The 23,397-nt window shown below is 40.8% G+C and overlaps 1 pseudogene; it reads right to left on the bottom strand.

The window, feature by feature from the left end:
• LOC112551076 overlaps positions 1–23,397 on the bottom strand; it is an 81,349-nt pseudogene that overhangs the window by 5,433 nt on the left and 52,519 nt on the right.

The following is a 23,397-nucleotide window of genomic DNA, read 5'->3' as shown; positions in this document are numbered from 1 at the left end:
CAAAATGGAACTGACATAGTATTGTCTCCTGCTGTAGTAAATTGTTTAATGTAAATTAAAGAAGCCTAAGCATGGAGTTTGTCAAAAAAACCCCAAACCCTATAAACCAGGGAAAACCAATGCAAAAATCAGCAATAACTGAAAGACCACCTGGAATGCGTAAAAACACAAGTAAGGCAACAATATTTATAAAAACTTTAGGTTTTCTAGGTTTCTAAATGTCAAGGTCTATGCATGCTACATACACTCAGGTGCATTTAGATTATAGTAGTATCATTTACCAGAACCAGTATGTTAGCATCTAGTATCATCTCATATGGCTTATTACCAATGCATAAATAGCGTTTCAAGAAAACCGCTCCTCTTAATTTAAGTCCCAAACCTAACATTCCCAGGCCCAAACTATGGGACAAACAGTTGGAAAAAAACTGTCTACAGGTCATATAAATAAATGTGTAAACCAATGTGTAAGCAGGTAGGACATAAATATATAAATATAGTAAGGTAACCTCAAATCAGTGTCTAGCCCACCAGGTTACCTTTTGTCTATACATTATGCTTTTCCAAAATGATTGGTAAACATCCTCCCTTATAAAAAAATAAAAAGGAGGGGAATATAGGTTTTACTGGAACATGATCAATATATGCTGCTTACACAAAGGCTTTGCTAAAGCACTGGCCAGAGTAGGCCTGACCGATGTATTTCAACTCCTCACATAAATAAAATTTGGCAGTTGGGTAAGATGTATCTTCCCACCAAGACATGGGAGGGGAGATGGCAGTATAAATTATAGGATAATCCAATACCAGGATGATAGGGCTGGAATAGAAATACCCAGCTCAGAATGTGAAACAAGCCGGTTTAAGGACAGGTTTGAGACATTCAAGATACAGATATAATACAATATGTAATTTCTTTTAGTCATTGTATAAAAGAATTGCCCAGCAGCAAAACTCTGTAGCAGCCTAGGGAGCCTACATGGTATTGTGTTGACTACTTTGTCACAGGTACAAGTTAGGGGTGTGTGAAGTGGGCCCTATTAGATTTGGATTCAGATTTGGCCTGAATCAGGGGCAGTGATCCGATTCATTGATTTGAATTGCAGTCCCTGATTTGATTTGGCCAAATCTGAATCTGAAGATTTGATGCTAATTTGGAGAATCAGCGATTCGGAGACAGACACAGCTTTAAGTTATTTCTACATACCTTGACGTAACAAGCATGGCCCGTGATTGCTGCAATGCTGGGACACATGCAGCGTCCCACAGGAGTGTGGGAGGGTCCTCCATGTGGTCGGTGGTGAACCCAGGTCTATAGGGGAGTGCACTGGGCCTCCTCCCCCCCGCACCACCCCAGCTTGGTGATCAGCCACAGAGGGACCCTGGGTTCCCCCCCAGACCCAGGAGGCACCAGCCACTGAGCCAGGATGGTGCGGAGGGCCCCCCCATGTACTCCCCAGTGCACCCGGGTGTGCTGCTGAGTGTGATGGGGAGCCCCCTGTGCTTTTGTGGGATGCTCCATACACCGCAGCATTGATGAGCCCCTGCTACCTAGAAGTATGTAGAAAAAACATTGAAAGCTGTGTCTTTGTCCGAATCAATTCAGATTTGAAGATTTGGCCACAGAATTGAGCTGAATCTCTGCCAAATCGAATCAGGGACTGAAGCGTCACACAGCTCTAGTAAAAATGCCTTAACTTTTGGTTTGATGTATTTGTTAGACCAAAACATGTTAGGGCTGTGCTTGTAAACAATAAACCTGGCCAAATCTTTGCCATTGAACTGTGGCTTTGGTTATTTTTTAAGACAACATTGGTGTTGGAATCTCTTGGCTGAGACTTGTCAACCCCACAGTTCCTGAAACTTCAACACTGACACACATCAAGGACATCCAATGAGAACAACAGCAATATATGGAAATGTTCTTGTGTCTTTCCTCTGTACATCCACCTAAGGACCAGGGCTGCTCCATCTTTAACTGTATTATCTTGCAATCATTGGTTAAATAGCTCTATTTAAGCCCATGCAGATTTATAATAGAAACATTCCTGTGATTGAGGACTGTAAGATTGGACCCTAAGAAAATCTAATTATTGGATGCAAATAAAAAATGTAGAACAAGGGGGAAACTGTGGATCCAATTGGGAAACTTTCAACATAAAAGAAACAAATGAAACATAAGATAAAAACCATGTTTAAAAAAAGAAAGTGTGTGAGCTAATTACTATGCTATGGATTAATTTAGCCAAAGAACATCTGTTTTTACATGTCCCTCTGATGAGATCTAATGTGAAGGCTTTGTGTTGGTTAGCTTTGAAGTTGTATTTTATTATCTAAGAAGTTCTGCTTACAGATCTGATAGAGATTACAGATATCCTAGTAACAGAGATACCCCTGGGAGTGTTGTATCTACCCCACTTAGGCTCCTTATTTCCATTTGACTCATAGCTATGCATAGTGCATTTTCATTTCATTGTTGCGAAATTCTACAATAGTTACATTTTCTCTGAATATTTAATATGCCATTTTAAGAGCATGAATTGTTCCATTTCTTAAGCTGTTTCCGCCACAAAATAAGAGAAGGATTTTCTTTTTACTCATCTTATTTATTTTACAAATAGCCAAATAGTAGACTAGAACACATGTTTGGGTTCTGCTTGACTGTTTCATTTTTGTGTTTTCTATTTTGTTCCTAACTGAATATTATCTTAAAACTTCAAAACAGAAAACAACCCTAATTTTCTAATATTATTTCCCAATCCATGAACACAAAATAAAAAATTAGGATTCTAAGCACTGATATTTGGGGAATCACAAAAAGATTATTCTGCCCATTCAGAATATCTTCTAGTTATCTACTTGTTCTTTCCTTTCTACATCTACATAAAACTTAGTCCAACTCTTCTCTAATTAATAATTTTATTTTTAAATGTTTATCCTAGGAACCCAAAGAACGTGCTGTTTCTTTACCCTATACTATCTGAATCCTACTGAAACATACACTTAATAAAGGGCTCCAAAATCCCTCTAACCTAAATAAAGGAAGTATAGTATTGGTCAAAAAACTTAAAGTAAAACAGGAGGCAGGGCAGGGTGCCTGAAAAAAAGGGGGCTGCACATGTGGTGGCCGCACGTACTGCCTGAAACCAAAGACTGGCTAGCCAGAGCCACACTCAGGCTGCTGGCCCTACTCTGCACCTGAATTGCTGCCCTGGAGCCCCAAGAGGCTCCCAGGACCCTAGGTAAGGCTGCTGATGCCATCCCAGATGCTGGTCCAAGCCTCCCCTACCCCACCCTGGGCAACTTGCTGCTTGCCAGAGTATGGGTGTTCTCCAGGGACAAGCAGCAGCACAAGTATATGCTTCTGCTACTTGTCCCGGGGGAAATGCAAACGTGCACTTGTCTGGTTGCACCCTATGTATTCAATGAACTTTTGGCAAATACAGGAAAAGATTCCATGGGAACCTTCCTTAAATCCCTTCATGGATGCTCGTGACCCAGTGCTTTCAGAATTTACCCATTCTCCCAGTAGAAACCAAAAGGGAACAAAGGTTTGCATGCTTTATCCCATACAAAAAATGGCAGTTGCAGGAGAAGAATAAGCCAACTGGTCTTGTGAAAGTTTCTCTTGGGAAAAGTGGTGCCAGGGGAAAGGGTCTCATACCTTCCCAGGAATGGTGTCACCCTAACCTGAGGAAGACATGAAGGGCAGCTGCTCCTGTCCTGCTTGTAGCCTGAGAAGGGAGGAGAGGACCAGCCACCAGATGTTCCCTTCTGTCTCCACACATACTGGAGAAGCAGGCAGCATGCTTTGCCTTGCTGCTCCCACTGTGGCAGCCTGAGTGGAGTGGAGGCAGATGTGCTGCAAGCCCCCTGCCCACTTCTCACACCAGAGGCCCCAGAGTGAGAAGCACACTCGAAGCTTTGCATTACTGCTGCCCTCCTCTCCCAGACCAATCAGGGAGAAAAGTGGCAGAAGGGACAGAAGACACTGAGTAATGGCTCTTCTCCTGCCTCTTCTCCAACCTGGGAAACCTTCAGTTTTGGGAAGAGACAGGGACTTTGCTAGCCCCACTGGCTTCCCCTTGCTGCCCTTGCCCCACATCAGAGCAGCAGGAGCAGCAATTTAAAAGCTGTGGGGCCAGGAAATAGTTTAGGAAGAGCACCTGGATCTCTGGCTAGATCACCACCTCTACTGCCTCCACCCCTATTGTACAGCTGGGCAGTAGGGGGAGGGCAAGGGGAAAATAGCAGGGCCCAGGACTGGGCTTGGGAAGGCTTTTCCCTGGGGGAAGGTACCCATCTGCTTCTCACACCAAAGTCCCAGGTGTATGGAGCAGACAGGGACTTTGCCATACGGCTTAGTCTACCCAGCTCCCAGTTTCTGGGAACCAAGGAGCACATCTATATGTGCATTAATGTGCCATAGTTAATGTGCATTAAGCTTAGTACTTGTAATAGCATCACCTTTTTAGTGATGCTAATGCGCAGTAGACTAAGGCTAATTAGCATGACTTGCTGTGATGAGTTAATGTGCAATATAATTAGTCTGCTGCATATTTAGTGTCTCATGTACATGCCCAAGCAGTGGAAGCAGCACTCTCCCTCGGCTGTTTCTCATACCAGAGTCCCAGAATGAGAAGTAGGCAAAGGTTTTGCCCCACTTCTCCCTCTGCTCTTCTCCCTGAGATCAGAAGCAGAGTGGAGAAGCAGATGCTTGCTGTTCCCTCACCTGATCCCCACACTGGGGTCATCTGTGGTTCAGGAGGAATGACAGCAGCCACCACTGCTCCCTGTCTCTCCTAGAAACCAGGCACTGCCAGGACTGGGGAAGGGGCTTGGGACTTTGTCCCAGTGCTCCCTCTGCTCTACTTCTAGACACAGGGATTTGAGATGAAGAGATTGGTCCCACCCTTTCCCCAGAACCCAGGAGAAGACATCAGAAGTCTTTCCCTGCTGCTCCACTCACTTCAGGGACCATGAGGGTAAAGCAGTCACTGCTCCCTAAGCCTTTCCTAGATCAGGGTTACTTCAGTCTGGGGAAGGCAGGAAAACAGGGGAGAGGGGGCAGCTGCCAGCTGAATGTCTATAATAAGCTCCTTCTCCTGGAAAGATTTCTATCAGTAGAAATTTCCCATAAATTTCTGCTGGTGGAAATTAGTTTTGCTTTGTGGCTTTTGTTGTACTGTACCTTTTATGGTTAAACAAAACAAAATAAAACCAAAAAACCCAACAAAACCAAACAAAAATTACTTGAGCTTTTATAGCAATAAACCTAGCATTTTCCATGGCTACTAAATTCACTTAACAACAACAGAAATAAAATTAAAAACTGGCATCTTAGAGTGTTTATAGACATGCTCGGTGTGTGTGGTGGGGGTGGGGGGGTGCTTTCATTAGCACAGCTCCAAGAGCCACGCTAATTAAAAGCACCCAGAGTGTCATGTGTATCAGTGTCCCTATGCTGAAACATGGCAACAGGATGCTTTCAACTAAAGCTTATTGAAGGGGTTTAGTTTAAAGCGCCCCACCACCATTTTTCAGCATGGGGACACTGATACACGTGATGCTGGATTCTGTAATAACCACGCTCCAGCAGACGCAATTAATCGAGTCTGCACCAACACACTGGAATTACAGTACATCTGAGCAGCCTCCCTGCGCGTGTATAGGATCCCTTATTTACCTACTACGATTTGAATTCAGAGTTCTTCCTTCTCTGTACTACAACTGATTACATCATTAATATAAAAAGTGTTAAGACTATAGCTTTCTCTTCTGTTATTGTTAGTTATCTTACCAAATGTTACAGATAAAAGTGAAAACACAGAACAGCTAAACAGTATTTCAGTTCACCTACACATAACTAAACATTCAGCAGTTTCAATCTTGGTCATCATACTACAATAATTTCTTAGAACAGGTTCTGAACTTGTTGAATGCTGAACAAATTGAGCAAGGAAAGAGCTCTTTTGTATTTTTAAACATCTAATTGATTTTGTGATTCTCTAGTTTCTAGTCAATATAACAGTAACTGGAATGACTAATGCTCATATCATTTTACAGACCTTTCCTATTTGCATAAAAATCTCCTCGTTGCCTTCTCACCCTCTCCTGGTTTTCACAATATTTTTTTACAGATATCCAAATTATCTATGATGTGCTAGACAGACTCCATATTCAGTATGTTTCCCCATATGTAATAGCTTCCTTTAGCCATACCTCCATTACTGCTACTGTTGTACTAAAACCTTTTTTCACTATACTACATCTAAGTGAGAATAGCTGTTTCTCCATTTATATCTTTACTATTAGTGACTTCTATAATCTTTTTTTATAAGAATAATGATACTTAGTTGTTCTCATATTGTATATGCAGTATTCACTAGGCAGTGAAAAATATATTTTTTAAATGGAATACATTATTTAACTATTTAAAAAGACATAGTTGAAATAATAACCTTTGTTCCCATGTATAATCTAAGAATTATTAACTGCTAATAATTGCAAATTTGGTGTACAGCTTGGTTTTGCTTATCACATTTACTTCAGTGTGTCAGATTTTCAAAAATGAGAACAGCTTTTTGGAAACCTCAGTTTTTGGATGCCCAACTTGAAACACTTGGACCTAGCTTTAAAAGGATGGAGCTTGAATTCTACTAAGGCTTCCAAAAATAAAGGACAAAAATAACTAGTCACTTTTGAAAACCTTGGCTATTTTGGTCAATGTTATATTCTGCCATAGTAGGAACTGTCTGTATGTTTTGCAGGCATCCGTAAGTTATACATGATAACTCTATATTATCTGATATCCTTGTATTTACCAGGGAATAAATATTTATTCCTGAAAGTGACTTTTTATGTTCCCTTGCCTGGAAACTTGTACCCGTAAAGCAAAAGTGATTCCAGTTGTCTGACTGTTAAACACACTATTAATAACTTCAGTAGGACATTATACCATATCCAGTACAGACTGTAAACATTTAATGTCATTAGGTAATGCACTGAGGCTTTTTAATGCCATAACAGCTTTATTTATACACTGTGTTCTGCATAATTAGCTACTAATGAGCCTCTAACTTTCACTGCTGTAAGGCCTAGATATCTGTTTCTCTTTCAGTGAATTCATTTTTGCTGTCTCATTAGCACACTAAAAAAACCTGAGAATCGTATTTTAATTAAAGGCTAAACTACCTCTAGCTGGAGACATTAATGGGATGATATGCTCTAAGGGAAACACAAGAACTTTCTTTTGTCAGTCAAGGAGACAGCATAAGTATATTACAGAAAACAAAATGGCCTTCTCTTTTTTAGTGAAAGAGAAGAGTCCTTGTTTTGACTTGTTTTTCTCTCTCTTCCCCCCCCCTGCCCCCCCCAATCTCACTTAATAAACCTTTTATTTTATTACGGTCTTGCAGACAACAACTGTAAAAAATACCCAGGAAAGGAGTGTCTAAAACATTTTAAAATGGCTTTTGTAACTATTAAACTCATGTACAATGGTAAAATCCTTTGACAATGAAAAATGTGTTATTTTTTTCAGGAGATGCCAAACAATTTTCAGGCTTCTCTTTTTTTCCCCACCAGGGCTGTCAACTTGAAGGGTTAAAACTAAGCAATTAGGCTTCAAAGATCATGGGATTGTCTTCAATACATATTTTGGACTCATAGAACATGTCCAGATGAGTGTGTACATGCCTCTTGCAGTGTCTCAAAGCCCTTTAAGAAGCTGCAAGAGGCACATGCAGAAACAAAAAAAACTTGCAGTGAGGGGGCAAAATTCAACCCTTGGATATCCAGGGGTCAAACTACCCTGGAGGAAAAAAGTGGGGCAGGGAACAAAACAGGACCATGTCCTGAGGCAATTGGAGGCTCAGGTCCTCCACAGAGATGCTCTGATAGCCAGCCAGAGTGGTGGCCCTCACCCTGTTGCTGAACAATGCTGACTTCCCATGTAGGACAGGAAGCAGACCAGACACAGGGTGTCAGACCCAGGCTCCATGCTGGTAAGTAGTGGGGGGGGGGGGGAAGAAGGGGGAAGGGGACCATGGGGGGACCCCCACTGGCCCCATACCAGGCCTGCTCCCTGAGCTCCCCCAATCACTGCCCCATCTAGCTCCATCCCCTGCCTGACCCCCCCCAAGCATACCCCAATTGCTGCCCTACCCAGCCTCATACCCCACTGGCTCCTACAGCCCCGCATCACTGGCCCACCTGGCCCCAGCATCCCAGTGTGAGTAGGTATTATTCCCAAGTCAATTAGAGAGAAAGGCTTCAACTCAGAGTTTCTTCCGTGTTTTACTCTTCTGCCACGCCTTGATGGGAGTTAATTAGAAAAAGAACACAAGGACAACCCTGTGCTATGGTTGCAATTGTAAAGTAATCTTTTTAGACTCACTTAATAACTCTGTGACTAGAGATCTGCTCACTTCACAATAAATACAATGGTTCTCAGCTTTTGTGGGCATCTCCCATTCATAGCCTTGCCTTCATAACTGAAAATCCATAATGAAACATAGAAAACAAAAGAAACCGCTTCTTTGCCTATTCTTCAACCACTTTCAGTAGAGCACAATTAGAAAAGTCTATCCTGTCCGGTTATCATCTCATTAACTTACAATAAAGTCTCTAATTATTTCTTGTTACCTTGTCTGGGGTTCACCAACCGCCCAGGCAATGCTTCTATATCCTTGATCCTTGAGTGACGCTACCCTCCATCGCTCTCGTGCCTGCGCATGAAAATCAGCACTGTTGTTAGATTATTACAGCTCCAGGCTCCCCTTCCAGGGACTTGCTGTTTGTTCATCATTCTTTTCATCCTTGCAGTTTTTGTTCTCAATTAACAACACTTTCTGTTTTACAGGTTCAGTGAATGCTCCTGACACTGGCTGATGACATCAGCTTTTCCTGCTGCCTTACCACTGGCATGGTAAGTTTCTTCCTTCACTTTTCCTAAGTAACAGGGACCACCCAGTAATTCAAAAATAATAATAAAAAAATAAATAAAGCCCCACATTCACCAGTAGTAGTCATCAAGGTCACTGAGGCCTCCTGGCAAAGCCCCCAGCACAGCACAGGAGAGTGTGGGGCAGTGGTTACCTGCCCCAGCCACCTGGCACCCACACTCCCACTGCCCCATTATACAGGTGAAGGCCAGGTCAGCAGGGTGCCATGTGTCTCCATGTGCTGTCAGGCAGCTGGGGCCAGTTGGGCTGAGTGGTGCCAGGCCCCAGGTGACAGCTGCAGTTGCCCCAGCTACCCGACAGCAATGTGGCCTCTGTTGGAGGGCTGTAGCCCTTGTGGGAGGCTGTGGCCCCTGCGGGGGGGGCTGTAGCCCTGTGGGGTGGCAGTCCATGAGCTGTGGGGGGGTTGCACCCTGCAGGGGGCAGGGGACCCCCACCTCCTGAGCATCCCCCCAAGTCCTTCTACAATCCACCCACATCTGCCCACACACTCCACAGGCCCCTACATCCCATCACATCCTCCCACCCTTCTTTTTCTCCCCCTTCTGCAAACCCCACATCCCCCCAGCACATACCCTGCATGCCCAGCTGCCATACAGGATGAGACCTGCTGGCAGGAGCTGTAGCTGCAAGGGTAGCTGTCCCTATATCCTGGTTAGTGAAGGGGTCAGGGGGGAGTTCTAACTACACTATGGTAAAAAAACCCAAAAAAACAAAGGCAAACAGCAAAACATATAGATATTTATAAATCATTTTATTATGATGATAGAGACACTGGTAGGCTTCCAAATTGCTTTAACACTGTAACTATATCAATAAAACATTGCCCAAGTGATCGCTGTCTTTCTCTCTATATATAGTGGTGTTTTTTATTAATTGTGGAGGAACATGGATTTCAGGGTATTTTACAGAGTGACTTTGGGATTTTTTTATCAGGGATTTTTCAGTTTTAAATGGGGAACACCAGAAGGGAGGCAAGTGGTGGGACCCAGGCAGAGCAGTCTGCTCAGAGCTGGCACCTTGGACCCAGCTGGAGGTGGCTGACCCCCATAGCCAATTGGGGCCAGGAGGAAATGCTTTGACACTTCAAAGAACATCTTCCAGGCAATAGCTGCCCAGATGACCAGGCAGAGGTACACATGGCAGTAGTGCTGCACAAAGGCCACCTCTGCAGCCACAGTCCACTGGCAGCTGGCACTGGGGCAGATGCCTCTACTGGCTGTGCAGTCCCCATCTGGATCTGGCAGGTGTGCAGCCTTGGTGCCATATGCCATCACAGGTGGCAGCAGGGCACAGCCAGGCAGCAGCCCCTAATGCCAGATTGCTGCAGTGAGTAAATGGTGCAGGGAGCTCTCAGGGCTGCTTCAGCAGTCCAGCTGGCACAAGGGGTAGTGTCCCCAGGTACCAATTGGCTGGGCCCCAGAAGCACCTGAGAGCAAGTAGCCTGGAGCTACTTACAGAGCAGCTTTTTGTACTGATGTGGCCAGGACAGGGCAGTTTTTTACACTGCTGGGGCCAAAATAGGTGCTGTCCCCAGGCTTTAAATCCCCCTGGCTGAAGATCCAGAAGGAGCCAGGCAGGGTTATTTTGCCCCAAGTAGCACAACTTGCACCACACCAAAGTGCACGGCTGGGCACATGCGCTGAGGCAAAAAGCCCCGGCTCAAATTTGCACCACTTCTATTTGAGCTGCTGCAAGAGCACATGCTTGCATGTGTGGATGCGACCATAGGGCACACCCCCATGAGCAAAAACATGCATTTCCCTGGGGACAAAACATCAGTGGCACAATATGTGCCACTGCTACTTGTCCCCAGGGAACCCCCATGCACATGTACTTTGACATACACCACATTGCCCTGGGTGGGGTTGGGGAAGCTGAAGCAAACACCCTAGCTGAACCTAGCAGTATTACCTGGGGGCATCTAGGGGATGCAACCATGGCAATCCTGCAGTAGGGAGCCTGGCTGACAGGCGAAGTGTGGCTCTGGCTGGCCTTTTTTACATGCAGGGTTTTTGACACTGGGATCTCCCAATGTCAGCCCCCCACCCCACCCAGCAAATCAGCAGCATGGGAAATGCCTGCATCTGTGGCATGTGCAGTGACCTGCTGGTTTTTGAGATGACAATTCTTATTTTTCATCTTGTCTCTATAATTAATAGGACTAAAGACACACTTAAAAATGAAACCAGAGATTCTGCTAATTATCACTCTAAGATGGTTGTGATAACATCATGAGAACTGGCAACAGTGCATCGTTTCTCAATCTGTGCAACCCATTTAAGAAATTCATAATTTTACATGCTTAAATTTATAAATCTGTTGTCTAGAAACAGCAAGCAATTTTGCAACATATATACTATATACCACAAGAATGAGACTTCCACATTAATCTTAGCTGGCATAGTTAAGAACACAAAAGGTTTACCTTTGTTTTTAGGGATGACTCCGGTTTAAAGAAAGCCTCATATGAGGAAGTGGAAGCCAAAGTTACTAAATATATAATTATTCATAACAATCTAACAAAACTATTGGATTAAATAGAAATAGACTTCTCCCAGATGGGAAATATCCTTATGTTCAATTTGGTTTTTACTCATACTAACATGGTTTGGTACCTATGACTCTTGGAAATCTAGGAACGCTTTATATTGCAACAGTAGTGGTCAGCAAAGCATTAAAGTTAGACCCCGCAGTTTAAAAGTGAACAAGCTGTTTGCAGGATGTCCTTTTTCTCATGCATTCCAAACTCTGGCCTGCACTGCTCAGCGTGGTCCAAAACCTTCCAAATATATTGACATCAAGGACATACTGGAAGGTCCATTTTGTTTGCCCTATATCTGGTGAGGTAGGAAAGAGCTGAGCCTATAACTTGGCCAAACTGGAATAGATATTTATAGGGACAGCACAAGACACTCCTTTAATTCACCCTATAAACATCAGCTGCCTGCTGTGAGTCATGCAGACACTATAGCCCTTTAAAACAAATCAGACTTTTTTTAAAAAACTGAAGGTATCAGTTTCCCCTTTATAAAACTTTAGTACTTGCTACTTGCAATAGTCATAGATGTATGCAACATATTGATAACCAGAAATTAATAGAATCCCTAACCATACTTTACATTTTTAATCATCAAAGGAATTTCTTATTATCATTTTCCAATTGAAACAATGTTTGCTGTAGCTGTTACTCAAAACCTAGTTTGTTGTATACTTGACCAGACTAACCAATCATTCTTAGGATTTGATAAACCATTACAACTTTTATTAGGAATGATTCATTAGCACTGTTGTGACTTTTGCTGTTAACACAATATTAGTACTAGGAAGAAACCACATAGTTCAGCTGTGCCCAAAGAAACACCATTTCAGAATACACAGAGATATGCCAAGGCTAGCCAGATATATACTGCTCCACCAATTTTTGATAGTTTCTAAATCCCAGAACACATTAAAAGCCAACAGAAGGCACACAAAATATTTCATTATATGACAATTACCATTCACGAACCTTCAGAGTTTAGGTCATCCAGATATATTTAACTGGGTTCTGAAATTCAATATATTGTTAAGTTATTATCTTTCCATTGAAATGGTATTATTCTCATTATGTATAAATTTTACTTGCTATTATACTGAGTTTCTATCTCACTCTGTGTACTTGAAAATAATTTGTTTGAATTACCTTCACACCTACAATCAGATTTATTCTTGTTTCATGTTATTTGCTAACAATGGAATTTTCTTACCAAGCACATTCTAGTTGCAACTAAGGCTTATCTAACAGTATTAACTGTGCCCGTTAAGTGTAAACATTACATTTTCCAAGTATCTTAATGTAAAACTATGGGTGTACCTGCAAAAATAGTTTCTTCTAGTGGTTAATTCTACTCCCCCATTAGGACCTACATATTTAGCAAACATTCCAGTACCAAGTCTTTTCACAGATATTTCTAGGTTTCCATTCAAGTGGTAAAGGTCTTTCTTTTCTACCTAGCAAGTCAAAGAGAAGAGAGAGGTATTAGCCATGTTGGTATAAGGTCAAGCACAAGGCCAAGTACAGAAGCATCTTATAGATTAACTGAATCAGAGAGAGAGATGCTTTCATGAGACACAGCTCACTTAATCAGATGCTAAGCTAGCTCACAAAGGTTTATGCATCTCTGATTCAGTTAGTCAAATTATATCTTTTATGCCTACCAGATACACTAAAAGTGCATTCTAGATGCCTCTCCTTTTCCAAATCAACTTTGCCTGGCCTAGGAAATGTATGGGGGGGTCACTGACCTAATATTTCCCCTATATTTCAAATGAGACATACATTTAAAGATTAAAGATGCCAGAATACAGACACATATGCTGGCAGTGAGATTTCCTTGAACTTCACCGTTTCTTTAAGATTCATAAAGCACTCCTCTGGCCTAGAAAGTCTGTCTGTGATGCAAAATTATAAACAATGAGATACTAGCCTACGATTCACTCTAAAGAGCTCTGCAGTTGTCAGGGACAGGTGGTGTCGGACCCCATATTCAGACAGAATATATTCTTGTGGAGATAGATAACATAGATCACTATTTGTGGTCTTGTTTGTTCCTTGATAAAATAAGAGGAAAATTAATCTCTCCAGTAATGGGAAGTTTTAAATACTGAGCTTAGGAAACAAAAATCTAGTTTCTCTAACAACTTGTAGCCTGTCCTATCCTTCTTATGTATATTTATGTTACTTATGCTTAAAGGGCCAACATTAAATAGAATTCCCCTGTTCTGTTTTATTGTCCAGAATAGAATGGATAATATTATTGTATGCTTTTAGCGAAAATTGTAAATCATATCAATGTTATTTTATTATATATAATTTTTACTTATCATTTTACTACTTTACGTTTTACTGGTTTTGATGAAAGCTGTAAATAAAACTACTGCTACTACTGATTCAATTAATTTATAAGGGTACCTTTACTTTGCCTTCACTTAACAAGTCTAATGTGGTGGTCCCATACTCAGTCTCTTAAACAAATTCAACAATGATATTAATTTTAATTAATTTTAAATGCACTGTATTAAACATCAAAAACCCATAAAAAAAAGAGTATGACTAAACTTTTTTTCAGCATAATACACACAAAGTCCTCCCTTTTATTGGTCCCTCCATTTTAGCCAGCTCACCAAGAAACAGTATTTCACATTGACTTTTCAAAGTTCCTTCTCAATGAATTCAGTCCACTGATCAATCTGTCCTGTCTCTTCAGAACCATACTTGCCTAGAACTGATACTTTAAAAAAAGAATAAGAAGCACAATAGTTTAAAATTGTTTTACTGTCCCCATATTACTTCTAAAAAGTTAATAAAAAAAAATACTAAGGGCCAGGATCAATGGAGAGATTGGCACATACACATTCTTGAAAATCCCACTAGATACATGTTAGAATCTTTAAGCACTGAAATACATTGAAAGATATAGCCCAAGGGTCGGCAATGTTTTTGGGCAGAGTGCCAAAAACACCGGAAACTTTTAAGATGTTGGCGTGCCAAGGGCAGATGACTGGTGAGCTATGAGGGGTCTGATCCTTGTTATAGCACTGCAGTCCTGGCCCCTTCCTCAAGGTGTGTATGCCAGACAAAATGTTTTGTGTGCCATGCTCTGGCATGCATGACGGGGGTTGCCTACCCCTGATTTAGCCTATAATGATTTATCAAGTAAATCAGTCATAGTATTTCCCTTTTGCCTTTATTATTACTAAAAAAATTTAGAAGCCCACATGTTCATATAAATACAACATACATATCAATATACATATAACATGTATTTAAGCATTAGAAATATATATCACATCCATTGATTGGCCTTTGCTTGATTTTTTCTAGGTTGTAAAATATAAAACAAATGTGAAAACTAGGACAAATATCCATTTGTTAAGTAATAATGAAGAATAAATAGGACTACAGGAGTCAAAGAAATTGAATTTATTTAAGAAATATTCAGAAAGAATTTTTAAAAGTAGTTTTAAACAGTTTCATATTGTATCCTGAAGATAAGAATAAAGATACTCTTTCTGGAAAGTCTTTATATAAATAAATAAGATAACATCATAAAAAACACACCAAATAGTAGTTCATCATGTACAGACAGTAATTTTAGGCTAACATATTACTTCCTTTACAAACACGGACTCCTGAACTTGGGAGAATTACTTCACTTCCTGTCATAATTTGGGATGTATCCAGTAGATGGTGCTTCTGTAATACTGAAAAACCTATTACGCTACACCAGTGCAGGAATTCAGGTCCTTCAGATACTTCATCCTGATCTCCTTAATGTGCAAAGTGCCTTAAATCTCTCATGAAAGCTTTTCCTAATATTAAAGTAAGTGAAGAGATCTCAAATGCTTAGCAGCTGATTTTCCCTATAGATGAAAATCCAAAGTAAGCCAACTTAATTAAGAATTAATTCCCTTTAAACCAGAGACTGAATTGTTCATTTCTACTTCAGTCTCTGATCAATTATTTGTGGCATGAAGTGACTTACAAGATATGGGGGCAAATTAATTAAGATGACAAAAGCAATTTCGTATATCTCGTTGGAGAGACTCTGTCCTGTTTTTACATTTCCACATATTAATAATATGCATTAGCTTCTTTACAAGTTTGTCTCTTATGACATGACTTCTACTTCCTTAACACAGACTCAAATTGCAAATTCTTTACTACAGCCAACTCATTCTCTCCTCCTGGCTCCAAAGGATGGTGTCAAAACCGTGTTTTAAAAGACTGCATTGACTCTTTAGTAATCTTATGAAAATCATCATATTTAGCTAACAGCTAAGTAGGTGCCAAAAGCCTTAAAATATTCAACATCAGAACTATGAAAATGAAGCTTCTTTTATCAAGGGCACATGCACACATTCACAGGACCCAATCTATGATCACACAATTTAGAGCAAGCTGTATGATTGTAGATCTGATCACCTCTTGTGCACATGTTCACCAATGCCAAAAGCCATGCTGGGAATGCAATCCAAGTAAGTTCAGGTAAGGAAAAAGACAGGCAGGATTGGGGCAGGGAATTTGGTGGGTTCATGGGGGTGGGTCTGGGGGTGTTGATGGGATCAGGGGACTGATGGGTCTGTGGGGTGGGTGTGTTGATCTATGGGGGGAGAGTTGTCCTTCTAGGGGTGTGGGATTGGGGAGCTAAAAATAGCCTGATCAAGGTTGGGGGCGGGGGAAGGGGAGGAGGAAAAGTGCAGCCTTGGTGCAGCGGTGAGCAGCTGGGCTTTTGTAGCTCCAGGGCTGTGCTCTGCACACGTTTCATTAGATCAGGCACAGGTCAGCCCAATTTAGGTGATGCACTGCCTTAGAAAACTAAGTTACATCAGGTCAGCCATTTTTTGCCCAATCTAAACTCCATGAACGTATGTACAGTTTGATACTTAGGTTGACCCAAAACTACTTAGGTTGATCTAAGTGTAACACTCTACACATACCATGAGTTACTTTATTCTTATTTCCTATGAACTAAAAGGAGAATGATGTTATCACACCAAATGTTGGTTACTTTTGTTATGGAAAATTAAAGCTTGTGATGTTTAAACAGCAGGAAGATCTTAGAAAATGTTCATCACTGAAAGCTAATTTTCAATTCTTTTGAACTAACTTTCTAACTCTATAAGTAGAAGTGGGACAGAAATTAAAACAGCAATATGCTGCCAATACTTTAAGAAATGTTTTTCCTATTTGGTTTATCAGAAATCCATATGACAGATGCATGAACCTTTAGTGAAGAAGAGAGAAGACATAATCAGTATTTTTGTTCTCCCTTTTAATCCAAATAAAACACTTCTTTTTCATAGCCAAACAAGGAGGCAATATTACTGAGAAGACAAATTCTAACTGATCTTTTTACTAAGAGTATTTTTTGTCATTCTTCTACAATATGCTGCATATACTGACAATATGGTAGTGTTCAACACTTATAACTTAAGAGGTAAGAACCATATAGGAGGAATTTGTAGGACAATATGGTAGTGTTCAACACTTATAACTTAAGACGTAAGAACCATATAGGAGGCATTCTTCAGGACAGCTTCTACAGATTTTAACAAATGAACTATGGAAACCCCAAAGACTTGCTTTGAGCACATTACTTAATTATGATTCTTCCATTCATGAGTGGCTTATTGTGACAAATATGTTCTCCTTCAATTAGTAATGAGAAAATACAGCACAGCCAACATATTAGGACATCATTTATAGTCATCATTTATGAAGTCATTTATATAGCTCCAACATTTGGGAAAAGATTAAAACTACAATTCTGCTGTAGATATTTGCCTCTACGTAGCATAGTTACACAACTAGTTCACTATATTGTAGTAGAGTTAGAATCATATAGATATAATGGTCCAGGAAATATATAAAAGGCAAGGATGTTTTTGATGATTTATTTTCTTGGACCAATTGTATGGCTAGAAAAGATGCAAGACGAATTTTGGGGCACAAAACATCCTTCCTCAGCTCTAGACCAACCTGAAGAATGGTACTTTGTGCCGAAAAACATGTCTAAGATAGGGTTGGGTATTTGATCATCAAATAAAGTTAAGTCAATTGATCAGTCAAATATGAGTCAAAAAATGCCAATAGGTCCAAGTAATACACAGAGACAGCACAATCTTTCTATTAAGAAATGTATCAAAAACAATAAAAAATCATATTTTTTGTCAAGAAAACTACACAAAAAGGTAATTTATTCTTCTTTTTTGGTGGGTTTTTTTTTTTGTAAAATGGCTATAATTTTGGTCAAAAAATATGCAGTCAATTGACCAGTCAGTTGACAATATTGACTGGTTTGCCAACCCTACTCTAGAATTTCTCAAAAATATATACATCCATGCCTTTGATATAATGGTACCTGAAACAAGTCTCCTCTTTAGTCTCTTCTTAAAGAGCTCCTTTCTGGAGCCCTCTCCTGCTGCTTGGCCCTGCACAGCCTTGCAGCTGGCAGGGCACTGCTGTCAGGACAGGTGGGTGCAGAACAGTTGCTGACCATGCACTGTCTGCATGAAATTACAAAAAAAGTCATGACTTTGTTAAGCAAGCAAATGTGCCTGCAGTTCTGAAAGTCCAAATTACTGAAAAATCTGAGTTACTTTTTATTTTTAAAGTGTAATTTGCTTAGTCAGTATATTGCTTCACAGACTGCAATTAAATCGTTCTACAAATGTATTGATAAAAACAGTTCCAATCATGAATAATATGTTGGCTGGCACTTCCACCTCATGGCCCTCTACTCTGGGACACCAAAAACCTCACACTTCGTTTATAGTTTTCACACTAGGAAAAGGGTTGGGGGGTTTTCTGTTGGTGGATGGGGCGAGTGGTGGCTTGGAAGCCTTTAAAAGGAGACTAGATAGGCACCTAGCTGGGGTCATCTGACTCCAGTGCTCTTTCCTGCCCAGGGCAGGGGGTAGGACTCGATGATCTACTGAGGTTCCTTCTGACCCTAAAAATCTAGTAAACCAGGCACAGCTGAGCTGTGGCCTTCCGAGGGGGACTCGGATGGCCTGCATTGCCCTCAGGCTCCCTGGTGTGTGTTCCCCAGGGCACAAAATGGCTTCAGGTTTTTATAGCCTGCAGAAAGGGGCTGCCAATGATGCAGCCCCACCCTCAAGCAGGAGAGGGTTCTAGACTTCAGCCCTGGGGCCGGCCCCCTAGTGGTTGGGCAGACCCAGCAGCAAATTTGCTGCTGGGTTGCATCTACATGTGCATTACTGTGCAGTTACTAATTGTGACTAAATTTTCTACCTGCATTTGCAGGTAGCAAATTTTATCACAATTAGGGATTTTTACTGCACAATAAGCACATGCACATGTAGATGCGTACACTTACTGCACAGTAAACTAGGCAACTGCACAGTAATGTATCTTGTGTAGACACGGCTATTGATCATGAAATCGTACACCTAGAAATCAATAGGAATTGTGTCACAGCTTTTAAAGAAGGTGGGATTTCACCCCAAATGTCCAAAACATAACAAACTGAATGTGGGCATGGTTACTGACAGCAGAATCTGTTAGGATCTGTAACATTTTACTGCTGCAGTTCAGAGTCTATTCTTGCATGCAACCCTAATGAAGCTGTATACTCAAGATCATTACAGTCATAGCTGTTGAGTGCACAGTTGTTAGTTCCCAGACCCATACAAAGCAATGAGTTCATCAAGACCAGCAATCTCTTCTTATTTCTGCTTGGCAGACAGGAAGAAGCAATCTGCTCTATAACAGGTGTGACCAACCTGTGGTACATGTGCTACAAGTAGCACAGAGTGTCTGTGTGTGGCACACATCAAACCGAAGAGGAGGAGGCAGGTAGCAAAAAGCAGAGCAGCAGCTCATCTAGGGGAAGGGGATGAGAGTGGCACTTGAGGAGGGTTTAATACATTGCAGACCTGCCAAAAATGTTAGCCCCCACTGCTCTATAAAATGATTCTAAGGCTGACAAGTCAACACATAGGGATTTCAAACAAACAGTCAGCAGTTGATCAGCAGTCTATCATATTTTCTTTCATATAACATGCCCCAAATATGACACACACCCAATTTTTGTAGGCCCCAGGAAGGAAAAAGAAAGATATTACCTTGGAGTATGTGTACATACCTGAAGTCTGGGGTCTCTGGCAGTGACACTGTGCACTGGGGCATAGACTTTGTGGCTGAGCACCAGTGCTGGGTTTGGGGGCTTGGGAACACCCACAGGGGCCAGGGATGGGGGCTGGATGCCAGGGCCTGATCTAGCCAAGCCAGGACTAGGGCTATATGGAGGGTGCAACCCTGCGTCCTGCCTCTGGAGCTATGTCCCAGGTCCAACAGCACATTGCCTTGGAGTCAGTACACATCCCTGGACCTGGCTCACTGGGTCAATCTGGCACATGGTTCCAGGCCAGTGTGCAGGGCTGGTTGCAGGCCAACCTAATATACAATCTTAATCCAGCACATGTTTAGAAAGAATGACTTCCCATGGGTCTGAAATAAAAAATAATCATTATTTGGCAATGAAGGGAGGGGGAGTAGTGGCAGCTACAGCTCCCAGAACTGCAGAAATTAAACCTTGCTGACCTTCCACCATACCCTGCCCCCACAACCAAATTTCTAGATCTATAGGGAGCCCTTTACCTTGCATATAATGCACAACCCGATTTTCCTCAGGTGGTTTGAGGGGAAAAGGTATAGGTCATATGCAAGAAAATGATATATTTTAAATCCTTGAAATTATTACAAAAATATGTTTTTAGGAAACAAATATAAATTTCCCCCCCCTAAGGGAGAGGAAAAAGAGAAAAAATGGTGTCCACCTTTATGTTACTATGCATAGTGTTACTATGCATAGTGTTGAAACTGTAAAATAATGAACTATCAGTTAATTAAGCATACACATAATTTCTTTAGTTGTAGACAGGCAAGGTTCTTTGGGTAGATGTGATATGTTTTATTAGACCAATGAAATAGTTGGAAAAAAGTTTTTTGCAAGTTTTCAGGCACAAACACCCTTCTTCCCATACTGGGAGACTCTGCTGGTGTTCTGAGTTCTACAAGGTAGGAAAGAAGCTAAAAGTGTGACAAAAAAATCTGTGTAAATAGGTGGAAGTTGGGAAGACAATGGGTAGAGTTAGCAGGGAAGGGGGAGGGAGAGGGGATGTATAAAGGAATGCAAATTGTTCTTTAGTTGTATGTAGTCATAAAGCATGATATGTCTAAAATAGTACAGGAAACCCTTGCTATTTGCAGGTTTGGCATTTGCAGTTTCAAATATTCATGATTGGTGAACCCGCATCTTAAATACACTTACAGAAGCTCTTCGGGAACTCTGCACTTGCCGACACTGGGCTCCCACTGCTGCCACTGGGCTCCCACCACCACCAGTACAGCCGTGCCCCTCACAGCCACCAGGGGCATTGCATTCATGACATTCATGAACACAGTGCCGTATTTGCGGATTTCGCCATTCGCAGGGATCTCAAGAATGTATCCCCCGTGAATGGCGAGGGTCGCCTGTATATGTCTAAAAGATAGGACAAGATCTTTATGACATAATGATCATAATTGCCAGGGCTTGAAAAGTATGCCTAGCATATCTTACAAGAAGCACTATGCCTATTTGCCAAGGGGGGAAATGGATGGCTCAATCGATTGATCTGTCTATAGATATCCACAGATCTATGAGTTCAACCATGTGCAGAAGACAAAGGGGAATTCTTTTTAGTCCCTGAGGTTGCCTAGTTTACTATATCTATCTATTGATATAAAAGCATAGACACAGATATGGTAAACTGGGCTCCCTCTGGGACTAGGAATGAATTCCCCTCTGTCTGCTGGACACAATTGAACTCATAGATAGGTAGAGAGAGAGAGAGAGATACAGATATAAATTCAGATATGGTGGCACAAATATCTATGCATCTATATAGATATATAAACCTATAAATATATATGGCAGCAAGGATATATGATCAGTTCCGCCATATCCCTTTTTTAGCTACACATTTTCCTGTTCCACACCACATGCTTTCATTCAAGTTATATTTCATGGAATAAACTACACACCCTCAGAGACTAGGAAAGAATTCCCCTCTGTCTTTTTCACACAGTAGAACTTATAGAATCATTATACAAAAATAAAAAAATGACCAGTGAGGGATGAAGTTGGCGTGTTTCACATGAGTAACTCCTATTCATGTAAGAAATTCCATTATCACTTAATTAATCTTTAAAAAATCTATAAAGTCAGTAAGACTGGTGTGAGTAAGGATTAGTGTCAAGGGCAAAGATTTCAGAATTGGTTCTTGAGTGGCTAATTTTTATATAAAATTAATATTAATATCAGTATTTAACTCTGCATTTTATATATGGTATTAATCTGAATGAAATAGGAAAGGTTTCCACAAAACTACTTGTAGCAACTTACTGCAAAATGTACATTTTTTAAGTAGATGTAGTTGCCACAAATTTATCAGAATTTAGAACCCCAAATGTTCTTATATTTTCACTGCACAAATATTTTTGAGAAAAAAAAGTCTAATAATGACATTTTAATAACATTACCCATCAGGTCTATGGAATCTTTATTAAACTTGAATAAATATGATGATCAGTGTGATAATTAATCACATCAATACATTTATATTTAATATTCTTGTTTATATAAACTGTTAAAAGCCACATTGATATGGATGATTCTAATTCTGCTGTCAAGAAATCCAAAGACAAAACTCATACACTTCAACTAAAAACTCAAGACTTCATGTACTCATTTATTCTGATAGTTTGAAGTTTGCAGAACAGTAATTAACTTCTTAAGTGCACTTAACATTACAGTCCCTCATGATACTGTCATAAACAAACATGAAAAATATGGGCTAGATGGAATTGCCATTCAGTGGATACAGAACAACAAAGCTGGGAGTGGTTGCAAATAATTTGGAAGACAAAAGAAGAATTCCAGAGGAGCTTGATACATTAGAGAACTAGGTTAGAATTAGAGACAACAAAAGGAAACTCAAAAAACAGAAATGTAGGGTATTAAAACTAGGGAAGAAAAACAAAATGCATATATGAAAAACAGGAGAAATGGACAAGACAGTAGCATTGCCAAGAAGAATCTGGGGTAATAGCAGATCAGATTCCCAAGATAGGTCAGCAAAATGCTACTCCTGCAAAAATAAAAAATCCTTTTTTGGGCTTTGATAATATCAGTATTGTGTGCAAGACATGTGAGATATCAGGACCACACTATTTGGCACTGGTAAGACCTCAGCTGATATACTGGATCCATTTTAAGAAAGAGAGAAATAAACTAGAGAAGTTCCAAAGGTCAGTCAAGGAATGGCTGAGAGAACTAAGTAAGTTTAGATTGGAAAAAAGAAGATTAAGGATGCAGGGGGGCATGATAGCAGTTTTCAAATATTTCAATGGCTGCTATAGAGAAGGGGGAGAACTACTGTTCTTCCTTGCCACAATGGGCAAGGACATGAGAAAGTTAGTTTAAACTTCAGCAATGCAGATTTAGGTTAACTGCAAACTTCTTCACAGTTATTCCACAGAACAGAATGTTTAGGGAAGCTGTAAAATCCTGTTTAGTGGAAGTTCTAAGAAAGGACTTGGTAGGGTGGTCTGAGGTGGTTTAGGAATAGCACATCCTACATCTGTAGAGGGAGTTGGAACAGAAGATCCTTGAGGTCCCTCCCATCCATCAGCATATCTAGGATTTTGAAGAGGGTGGCACAGCACTACAGAGTTGGGGGTAGGATGCTGCAGCAAGAAAATACATTATTGCCAAGAGCCAAGTTAGCCTTTCCTTTGGTCTGGAACCATTGCAGCTTTATACAGCAAGCAAAGACCTTAACTTAGTGGTGGCTGCAAGCCAGGGAAGAGTTCACCTGGATT

The sequence above is a fragment of the Alligator sinensis genome, unplaced genomic scaffold (assembly GCF_000455745.1).
Source record: "Alligator sinensis unplaced genomic scaffold, ASM45574v1 scaffold751_1, whole genome shotgun sequence".
NCBI lineage: Eukaryota > Metazoa > Chordata > Crocodylia > Alligatoridae > Alligator > Alligator sinensis.
This window is presented reverse-complemented; position numbering and strand designations above follow the sequence as displayed.